This window comes from Triticum urartu, chromosome 1 (genome assembly GCF_003073215.2).
Source record: "Triticum urartu cultivar G1812 chromosome 1, Tu2.1, whole genome shotgun sequence".
NCBI lineage: Eukaryota > Viridiplantae > Streptophyta > Magnoliopsida > Poales > Poaceae > Triticum > Triticum urartu.
The window spans coordinates 321,104,950-321,115,664 of NC_053022.1; positions in this window are offsets into that span (position 1 = coordinate 321,104,950).

Sequence of the window (10,715 nt, forward strand, 5' to 3'; positions counted from 1 at the left end):
GTTACCCGGGTATCAACTTGCAATAAGGCTAGTTATTATTGTTGTATAGTTGGTTTCTTTGGACGTGCATATCTAGCGTGTTTTTGCTAGCTAGATAAGGATGATTAAAAATTCATGCCATTATGTGCTTGGTTTAGACATTGTACATTCATAGTGCATGGATTCCCTTGGTCAAGTTAGATTCAACATCATATATATGCCTAATTTACCATATAATAATGAGGGAACCCCTAAGTTTTTTAAACTCCTTTAATTGACAAAAGCACGATTGTAGAACCAAGTGTGGTGCCACATGTTGTCGTGTTGGGCATGTCTGTTAATTTGCCCCTTGCGCCTCCTTACTCTACTCTTTCCATCCTAGTTTAGTAGATACACACATTTTTAAGATTTAGCTTTGAACAAGAATTTTACCAATAAAGTATGAGTTATACACCACCATAAATGTCTACCAACTTATTATTCAGATGTGCATCTAACATTATTAGTTTTGTATAATAGTACCACATATTGTTGGACTAATTCTCGGTCAAAGTTACATTCTTAAAAGTGTGTGTGCCTACTATCCTAGGACGAAGGGAGCACAACAAAGGCAACCATCGATGATCGGTCATCTTAGATGAGTAGAAAGATGGATGTTAGTAGCAATGTTAATCAATGACATACAACCGAAAATCTATCAATGGTGACTCTATCAAATGGTTTAGTGAATAAAGTAATCTATGACAACACATAATATACAACGGTGGTGTCTCGATCCTCTCTGTATTCATGATTCACACCACTCTGACACATCTCGAAGGCGATGAAGGGATTCCCAGAGCACTAGCGTGAAAGGTCACCGTGTAGACATGAATAGCGGGACCCATGGGATATGTAGCGTCACCTCTCGATCCCGCCACTTGCCACCGAGTCCACTGCGGTGCCATCAAATCCTGTTGTACCCCCATGGAATCTGGTTGCTACTTCCTTACTCTCTCATATCACCATTTTTGGTGCTGCTGAGCTTGATCTACCCCCTCCCCAGATCCATATGTACTCGAGCCTGCACCGTTCACTACAAGAAAAAGCGAGTTATGTGGGAAAATGACCATACCGAAAAGATAATCCATCATAGAAGTGTCCACATCCATGGAGAAAAAAAATTATTTTGTCATACATGTAGCGACACTAAACTAGGAAGACGAAAATCTATGACAATTTCTAAAAATTCGTGCAGGAAGTGCGCCTATGCTCCGCCTGGGCACTCGTATGATGGTCTCTACACTATCTATGATAAGGTGGTTCATGGTAGAAGCGAGGTCGACATTTCCCCCATGATTGGTATGCTTAGTTTCACCTCGTTCATTATACGCAGGGTAGCTTCAACCCGGTAGGGCCTGGATGCCAACCTCTCAATAGAGGAACTAAATATTGTGTACTTGGTGTGATCATTGGAGCCTCTCATTCCATGAAACATACTTGATCTATTCTCTAGCAGCAGGAGTACCACGAGTTGGTGATGGTGGTGTGCTCACAACTCGAGAGGGCTGCAAGGGACCTTTTATTTCCAACATGGGTGACGGTCCAGTCTTCACATCAAAATATCTTCTTGCAATCTTTATAAACAATTATGTTTCTACACATGTTATCTTGAACAAATTTACTTTCTTACCGGGTTTGACCTAGTTTTCGTGTGCATTTGTTTTGTTATGTGCATCCCTAGTGCAGAGATCGGGAGTTGAGATCTTTGTGGTTGTATAACCAAGATACATGTAAAAAGAATCTTCCATTTCTAAAATGGAAGTACTTTCAAAACAGGAAATGATTACCTCGGGCGGGTGATATTAGTTCACGTAGGTTGTTTCATGTGCCAACTATGTGTCCCATGGTTCCTGATGTTTCTCTTCCCAAAATGATTTGTTCCTCTCTGCATGATCCCCTCTCTATTCGGCGTTGCACTCAAAGTGTCACTATCATTGATTGCCTCCACTACCACTCCTGAACACCTAGAGCCATGTTGTTACCTAAAACCCCACATTAGTGGCGATTGCATGCACCATTCAGCTCACCATCGCCCATGGTCCTCTGCTTCTTTTGCACATATTGGGTAAAGGTCATGGAGCTTTGTTTTCATTGATTTACATGGTGGAGCTCAAGCTAGAGCATGAAAACAAGATATCTTTTGCCCATGACACCAGGCTTAGAAAGGATGGGGTTGTGAGTGGATGGATCCGGGCCCAATGGATTAGATGGGGAGAGAGCTCTAGCGAGCTCGAGGTGAAGACACCGATGTTCAAAAATTTTGTTGCAGAAGGTTAGCATTTTGGGGGGAAATCAAGTCGGATATATATAATTTTTTGGAAAAGGAGGCTTACCCCCGGCCTCTGCATCTGAAAGATGCATGCGGCCATTCATCAAGTCGGATATGTTCCTTGGACATGTTACAACATTATTTGTGATTTGCTACAAACACATGTGTGACATGCTGCAATGACTTTGAATGCACAGCAAAACACACAGCATTTTTTATGTTGTTGCAAGCGTTGGTTACTATGCTATATAAGTGTGATAATTCTTCTCGGCAATTAGCCCTGACCATCAGTGATTTATTGCACGCACAAAGCATTGTTGCACGGTTTGTGTGAAGTAGGACAACGCTAACGCCTACATATGTAGTGGGAGCCAAACATGCCCACACGCCTTATAACTTACAGACTTCGTCATGTCACCGCATGCATGCATGTGGAAATCTTTCTGGATTTTCAGTTTTTAAAATGTTTTATCTCTTAAATGAAAAATCCGACTGAAAATCCGTTTTCATCATTAAATCCCTCGCGACGAGATCTTTAAAACTAGATCTCATATCAATATATTTTGATGATTTTTTTTAAAAGTTGCCATGTCTATTGCACATGAATTGTCATGATGTTTACACTGAAGTTGCCATTATATGTTTCAGCTATTTTCTTCTATATTTAAAAGTAATTTTTGACATATTATAAAATGGAGAATTAAGAAACTAGACTTGCCATGCACCATAAACTAAAATTGACATGATACATGCACTTAAAATTGTCATGGTTCATAGAAAAAATATTTTCATGATCAAAGTACTGGAATTACCATCATCAAAAAACTGAAATTGACATGATCTACAAACTAAAATTGCCACATGGCAACTTTAGTTTAAGTACTATGACAACTACAGTGTAAACATCATGGCAACTTTTAGGCAAATTTTTTTTCGTCGAAACATATCAACATGGGGTCTAGTTTTGAATATCTCGTCGAGACGGACTTTTAATTCGCCTTTTAAATTAGGAGATAAAATATTTTTAAGTCGAAACCAAAAAGATTTCTGCTGATGTTATCTGTTCATACATGACAAATGAGTGGTGATGGAAGCGTATAGGCAATGTGCAAACGCCCACACGTGTGTGCATTAGTTTTTCCGTTGAAGTATTGTGACGTTCAGATGGGGGCGATGATGTAGTAAACGTTTGTAAGAAAAATATTGTGTCCGCTGATTTTTAGCTTGCAACCAACAAACGGTCCAAAATTCACGTTTAAGTGGATCTAACGGCCAGGAGGAGGCGGAGGTGAGGGTCGTCCGCTAGCCTTGCCCTTTCATCAAGCTAGCGATGCCTTTCTATGGTTGCATCATGTCGGGACGTTGCCGGATGGCCCAAATCCGTGCTCGTCCGCCGCTCAATGATCGGTGCGTGGCACATACGCCGGCCGTAGCTTAGTTACAGCTAGGGGAATGAATTCCCGTTCCCGCCCCAGGCTAAAGCTCTATCGGCCACTCGTCACGGCCGGAGACACGGAGATCAAGCTGCCTCCAAAGCGGCGGATCAGCCACGGTACGTGTTGCTCGGTGAGGAAGGCCCCGGCACGTTCGTGTTCCTCGTGTCTCCCTTGTTGCTTTGATAGATACCTAGGCTATTCGCATTGCTTACTGCACCGCCGGCCCCGCGTGGCTTAGGCTAGTCATAGTGGGAGTAACTTAACAAGTAACATAGCATCTTTTAAATTTTTTTTGCTTATGTGGCATGTAGTTAATGAAAAGTGGTAACATAATATGTTACTGTAACATAGCGCTTCCCAAGATGGAATGAGTCTACAAGCTAATAGATGAAGACCTCTATGACACTACTACTATGTTACTCCCTCCCTCACGGTTTAGAATGCACAGTTAAATTTGCGTGCGTTTTCACAATAGACAAGGTTTAGGGCGCATTGCATTTATTTCTAGTAGCTAATTAGTACTCCGATATACTATTTCTATATGCATGCGTAGTGTGAATACTATTTTTTAGCCCGTCCCATAACCAATAGATAACCACCTAGATTTCAGAGAATTTCCAAGTGCGCCTTTTAAACCGTGATGGAGATAGTACTCTGCATTATGAAGGTAGTAATTTAGACTAGTGTCATATGCATGACATTACTATAAGTTACTTTCCACTATGACCAGCCTTAGAAGAATATTGATGGAAAGTCATATTCCTTCCGTCTCAAGATAAGTGTCTCAACTTTAGTACTAATTTCAATATAATTTTGAAAGTACTTCTCGTCTGTGATGTGACTAAATATGATCGAACGGCTTCGGTTTTTTCGTTTTGCCGTAGTCTCTAGCGTAGCCAGGATGGATGAGACTTCTATCTATGCCCACTGGAGCGTCGCCTCTGTACAATTTTTTTTTTGGTTATATGCAGCTAGCTACGAACCTAATCCCTGGAAGATATCAAATCCTGTCTTGTATCAAAATCAAACTAGCCAATGAAGCCCACGGGACGTGCGCGCGGCATATAGAGATGTTGCCTCATGTCGACCAATCGATCTCAGCTTATCCTCGAAAGGAAACACGGGGAAAGGGAGCCTCCACTACTCGGCGCGCTAGCTTAGCTGCTCGCTTATCTCCCGCCTTTTTTCGCAGGGGATAGCGTCGCACTTGGATTAGAAAATGGGATCCTGCTCCCTCTCCGTATCCTCTCCCGATCGATCGGTCTCTTGTCTTTTCGCACACCTACAAATGCTGCTCACCGTACCTATATATGTGCATAGTTTCTTTTGGAAAGGTGGCATCGATCGATCGGTCCGGCTCGAGGGCGAGGCTCGAGCGTGCATGCACATGGCAGATCACTGGTACGATCGACGTGATCATGGAGGGTTACCGTAGCTAGCTCGGTCGTGTCTTGACGCAATGATCATTCGCTGCAAATTGTATATATATAGAAGCCTATATCAACTTGCGCTTCCCACTCGCCGTAAAGCAAAGCAAACCTGATCGATCACTACAGGCCTGGTAGATCGAGTAGCCGCACAAGAGAAAGAAAACATTGTTAGTGCCTCATCAGTTAGTTCTGAAAGATGCCGGCCGGTCGCGACATCGAACTGTGAGAATGACGGCTGCACTAGTTGAGGATGCGGCATGCGCGCTTCTGTTCAACCAGTGGACAGTGGTGTCGTGCGTAGCATAGAGAGTCTCGTGTCGAACACTGTCCATTGATCAACCCTACCGGCCCCTACCGCTGGGGTTCAAAGTACATCTGATCGTGAGTGGTCTCGAGCGCTCCCTTCACCGGGAATCCAATTTGATCGGTTCCACTATTCAGATGCCGGAAATCCATGTTTGAACTGCTTTTTTTTTTGTGGGAGCACAAGATAATCGCACGCAGCCCCACACGAATACTAAAAGGAGCACTGCTATGCACACGATACTTGGCAGACGACATGTGCACGAGAACACATCTGCTCCATCCATTCCATGCCAACAGCCGGCAGCAGACCCTTAGATGCTCATCGTGCACTGGTCGTGCACTTGTCCGTCGTCTGCACAGCAGTTCCATACTAAAAGATGTAGACGGCGAACTTACCGTGGCTTGGACGGTTAGTTTTTTTTATGGAACCAGTCTACCAAGTTTAAGTCCTAGGCTTAGCACAGGTGCTCACATTTGTTTGAATTTATTTCAGACATTTTAGCGATGTTTGTTCAGTGGGAGGAGAAGTCCCCGTGACTATGACGGTGTCCATGATGAATTCGTCAATTTCAAGATGTTGTTCCGCCTCAGTACCTCGAAGGTGCCCGTAGGGGTAAGACACGCGTGCGTGCATTCATAGGCGTGAGTGTATGTGTATGTGTGTAGGCATTTGTGTATGTACTATGTTAAAAATAGATGTAGCCCGGTTGGGCCAACTTCCAAATGTGTCATCAGATTGTTCGCCACTCGGCCCCGTGGGCCTCCACAATCGGCCAAGCTCAGTCGTCTTCCTTAAGCACGCAAGCACGAATTCTATATCTTGTTTATAGTGAGGATAGCATCTGTTTCGCCCGCAACTCCTATTAGCGCCCCACAGTGATGAGGCATATGCGCCGATCCAGTAATATGTGCCTTCATCTTTTTTTTGTCTCCTTTTGGTTTTCTTTGTTTCTTCTTAGTATTCTTTGATTTTTCTTTGTTTATACTTGGCTTTCTTTGTTTTTTTCATCAGGTTTTACTTTTCTAGACGCAATGATCATTCGCTGCAAATTATATACATATAGAAGTCTATATCAAATTGTGCTTCCCACTGATAGTAAAGCAAAGCAAACCTGATCAATCACTACAAGCATGGTAGATCGAGTAGCTGCACAAAAGAAGAAAGAAAATATTGTTAATGCTTTATCAGTTAGTTTTTTTGAAAGACCATTGGCTTTATTGATCACTTAACAAAGTTCTGAGTCTCCCGATGCAATTCGGAGTAGAATGAAAAACAACAAGGCTAGACAAATTCTTACAAGATTTAGCTAACAAATAAGCCACTATATTAACTTACCGTCGGACATGCTTGAATGCCACAATAAAAATCCCCAAGAAGCAAATTTGATGTCTTTGACAACAGTACCAATGCTGGAGCGATCACAAGGTCTCGAATTCATTCTCTGCACTAGCGATAGGCAATCCGAAGCAAATATAACATTAGAGAAGCCTTCATCTTTTGCCAATTGCACAGCTCTACGAAGGGACAAAGCCTCAGCCAATTCAGGTTTGAGAGCACCATAAACAGGTTCAAAACAAGCAGCAATACAACACCCATCATGGTTCAATGCAACCACATCAGCTCCAAACTTGTTCAAGTTCGACAAAATAATATCATCTGAGTAAATCATGACCATACCTGATGGCGGCGGAGTCTAGGAAGGATTGGTTGAAGCCGACTAACGCGTGTTGATAGGTTCAGAGATGAAAAGGTCTTGCATGATCAAGTCTGAATATGCTTGAATCTTATCCACTGAATTGCGAATCGATGGTGCTTCAGGTGATTGTCGAGCATCATTTAGAGCTTCCCAAATATGCCCCATAGCAACAACCAAAACCGTAGCATCTCTATCTAAAGATCTGGACAAAAAAAAATTCAAAGAGCCACAAATTGGTATTGCTGCATTCTAAATCCCATAGCACTATGCCGGTCAAGTTTTTGATTTCATCCCATACCGCTTTGGCCCGCGGGCAGAAAAGAACACGCTCCACCGTTTGAAACCGGGAACATAAGCAATAAGACTCGCGTCCAGCACATGACGTCGTTGTAGTTGAGCCCACCTTCATTTGGTTTGGGGCTTTGGCAACCCAAATGGCCTTCCAACTCCTCTCCTCTCTTCGACATCCATGTTTGAACATAGGCCATGCCCAGCCTTGCTGCCAGCTATCTGAAATTGCTCCGTTGGAGCCATGTTGTATGCCGAGCGGACTGAATAATTTCGAAATTTTGTAAATTGGCAGCTAGCAAAATCTTCACCTCCCCGCGTACTAATAGGAATCTGCAGAATGTCCTCAGCAACATCATTCCTGAAAAAAAGCTCTGGCAAACTCTTCATTCCAAGAACCTTGGCATTTCCAGGGATAGGCAAAAGAGGATGCATGCATTGCGTAGACGTCGATGGGATCCAGTGATCAAAGAGGATACAAACTTGTTTTCCATTACCAATGCCCCGTTGAATTCCTTTTTAATAGACAACGACCGGCCAGAACTGCACGACACGCAGCTGGCGCCGATCTCGGCACCTCGGCATTCTAGAAATCTGAATTGAGAAAGTACCTTTCCTTAAGGGCACGAGCACAGAGAGACAAAGGGTTTGTTAGTAGCCTCCAACCTTGCTTGGCAAGCATAGCCAAGTTGAATAAAGCCATGTATCAAAAACCCATTCCTCCAAGCGACTTTGTGGTAGTAAGTCAGTCCCACGAACTCTAGTGCAGTTTCCTCGCTTGCCATCTTCATGACCCCACCACTCACCGAAAATAATTTGATGAAATATCTCACATGTGGTGATAGGAAGTTGAAGGAAACACATAATACATGTCGGGATCACCTGGATGATCGCTTTCAATGGGACTTCCTTGCCTGCCCAAAACATAAGCCATTTAGACCATCCAAATAGGCTAGCACATGCCCGATCAAGTAGTAACTTGAAGGTATTGGTTGGAGAGTTGCCAACCTTTGTCGGCATACCAAGATATGATTCATTAAAAGCATCATTGGCAATCCCAAGTCGTGATTTAACCTTCTGTTTGACATGTTCTGTGCAACCCTTTCCAAGGAACAATGCAGATTTACCTTTATTAGTTGACTAATGAGAACCCTGACAGTAGAAATTTAAGGTAGACTCCAAAACCTCCACACTACGAGTATCGCTTCTAGCAAAGAAGATGCTGTCATCAGCAAAGAGAAGATGTGAGATAAGTGGGCCAAGAAGACCATTTTTGATACCATTTAGCCTGCCGCGATTCTCCTTCTGAACTAACAAACCTGACAAACCTTCTGTGCATAAAAGGAACAAGTATGGACTGATTGGACCCTCCTGTCAAATGCCCCCTAATGGCACAACTGGAACAATGAGCTTCCATTCACCTTGACTGCATAGCGAACATGCACAAACAAAATGAAGTTTGGGGAGGTGTCTCATGGGTCATGATTATCTGGGATAAATATTACAACCCAAACAATGGTGAGATGTGGGTCCTTCTGCTGGCATGACACATTCTCCTTGATCGGTATTTACAAAGGTATAACTTCGTGTGTGCCAAGACCTGGTGACGCTATCCTTCTACGGAAGGATTTCTGGCTATCCGAGGAGGTTTTATAGGATAGATTCGACCACCTGTTTTCATTTGCTTTGGATGAGTATATCTCTCTCACCAAGTTTTATGAAAACCCTGATCCAACGTCCAACTTCTACCTAACATTGTCTTTGGAAGCCAGACAAGAATTGGATTCACCCAATAACCAGCTAAACATGGTTGCCCTCGAGCCTCTAGTGGCAGACGAATGGATAACCTGTTGGGGGACACTGATAACCCACAAGTATAGGGGATCGCAATAGTTTTCGATAAGTAAGAGTGTCGAACCCAACAAGGAGCTAAAGGCAGAACAAATATTCTCTCAAGTTCTATCGACCACCGATACAACTCTACGCACACTTGACGTTCGCTTTACCTAGAATAGGTATGAAACTAGAAGTACTTTGTAGGTGTTGTTGGATAGATTTGCAAGATAATAAAGAACGCGTAAATAAAAGCTAGGGGCTGTTTAGATAAAGACATAACTAAATTAGTTTTAGTAGAGAGCTTATTGTTACGAGAAAGTTATTTGTCCCTAGGCAATCGATAACTAGACTGGTAATCACTATTGTAGTTTCATATGAGGGAGAGACATAAGCTAACATACTTTCTCTACTTGGATCATATGCACTTATGATTGGAACTCTAGCAAGCATCCACAACTACTAAAGATCATTAAGGTAAAACCCAACCATAGCATTAAAGCATCAAGTCCTCTTTATCCCATATGCAACAACCCCCTTACTCGGGTTTGTGTTTCAGTCACTCACGCAACCCACTATAAGTGAATCATGAACGTATTGCAACACCCTACAGCGGGGATCCCTCACGCTTGCGCGAGATGGAGAGCACCATAGGATAACACCAATAATAAAACATGCAACTCAAACCAATCACGATCATCAAATAGCCCATAAGACAAAACAGATCTACTCAAACATCATAGGATAGCCATACATCATTGGGAAATAATATATAGCGTTGAGTACCATTTTTAAGTAGAGATTACAGCGGGTAAGAGAGGGATTACACCGCTGCATAGAGGGGGGAAGAGTTGGTGATGATGGCGGTGAAGTTGTTGGTGAAGATTGCGGTGATGATGATGGCCCCCGGTGGCACTCCAGTGCCACCGGAAGCAAGGGGGAGAGAGCCCCCTTCCTCCTTCTTCTTCCTTGACCTCCTCCCTAGATGGGAGAAGGGTTTCCCCTCTGGTCCATGGCCTCCATGGCATGGGAGGGGCGAGAGCCCCTCCGAGATTGGATCTGTCTCTCTGTCTCTCCCTGTTTCTGTGTTCTCAGATTCTACCCTTTCACCGTTTCTTATATTCCCGGAGATCTGTAACTCCGATTGGGCTGAAATTTTAACACGATCTCTATCCGGATATTAGCTTTCTTGCGGCGAAATAAGGTCACCAACCGCCTTATGGGGTGGCCACGAGGGTCAGGGGCGCGCCCCCTGCCTCGTGGGCCCCCCCGAGCATCGTCTCGCGTTGATTTCACTTCCCAAAAATCACATATATTCCAAAAAAATCTCCGTCCGTTTTTATCCCGTTTGGACTCCGTTTGATATGGATTTTCTGCGAAACAAAAAACATGCAACAACAGGAACTGACACTGGGCACTGGATCAATATGTTAGT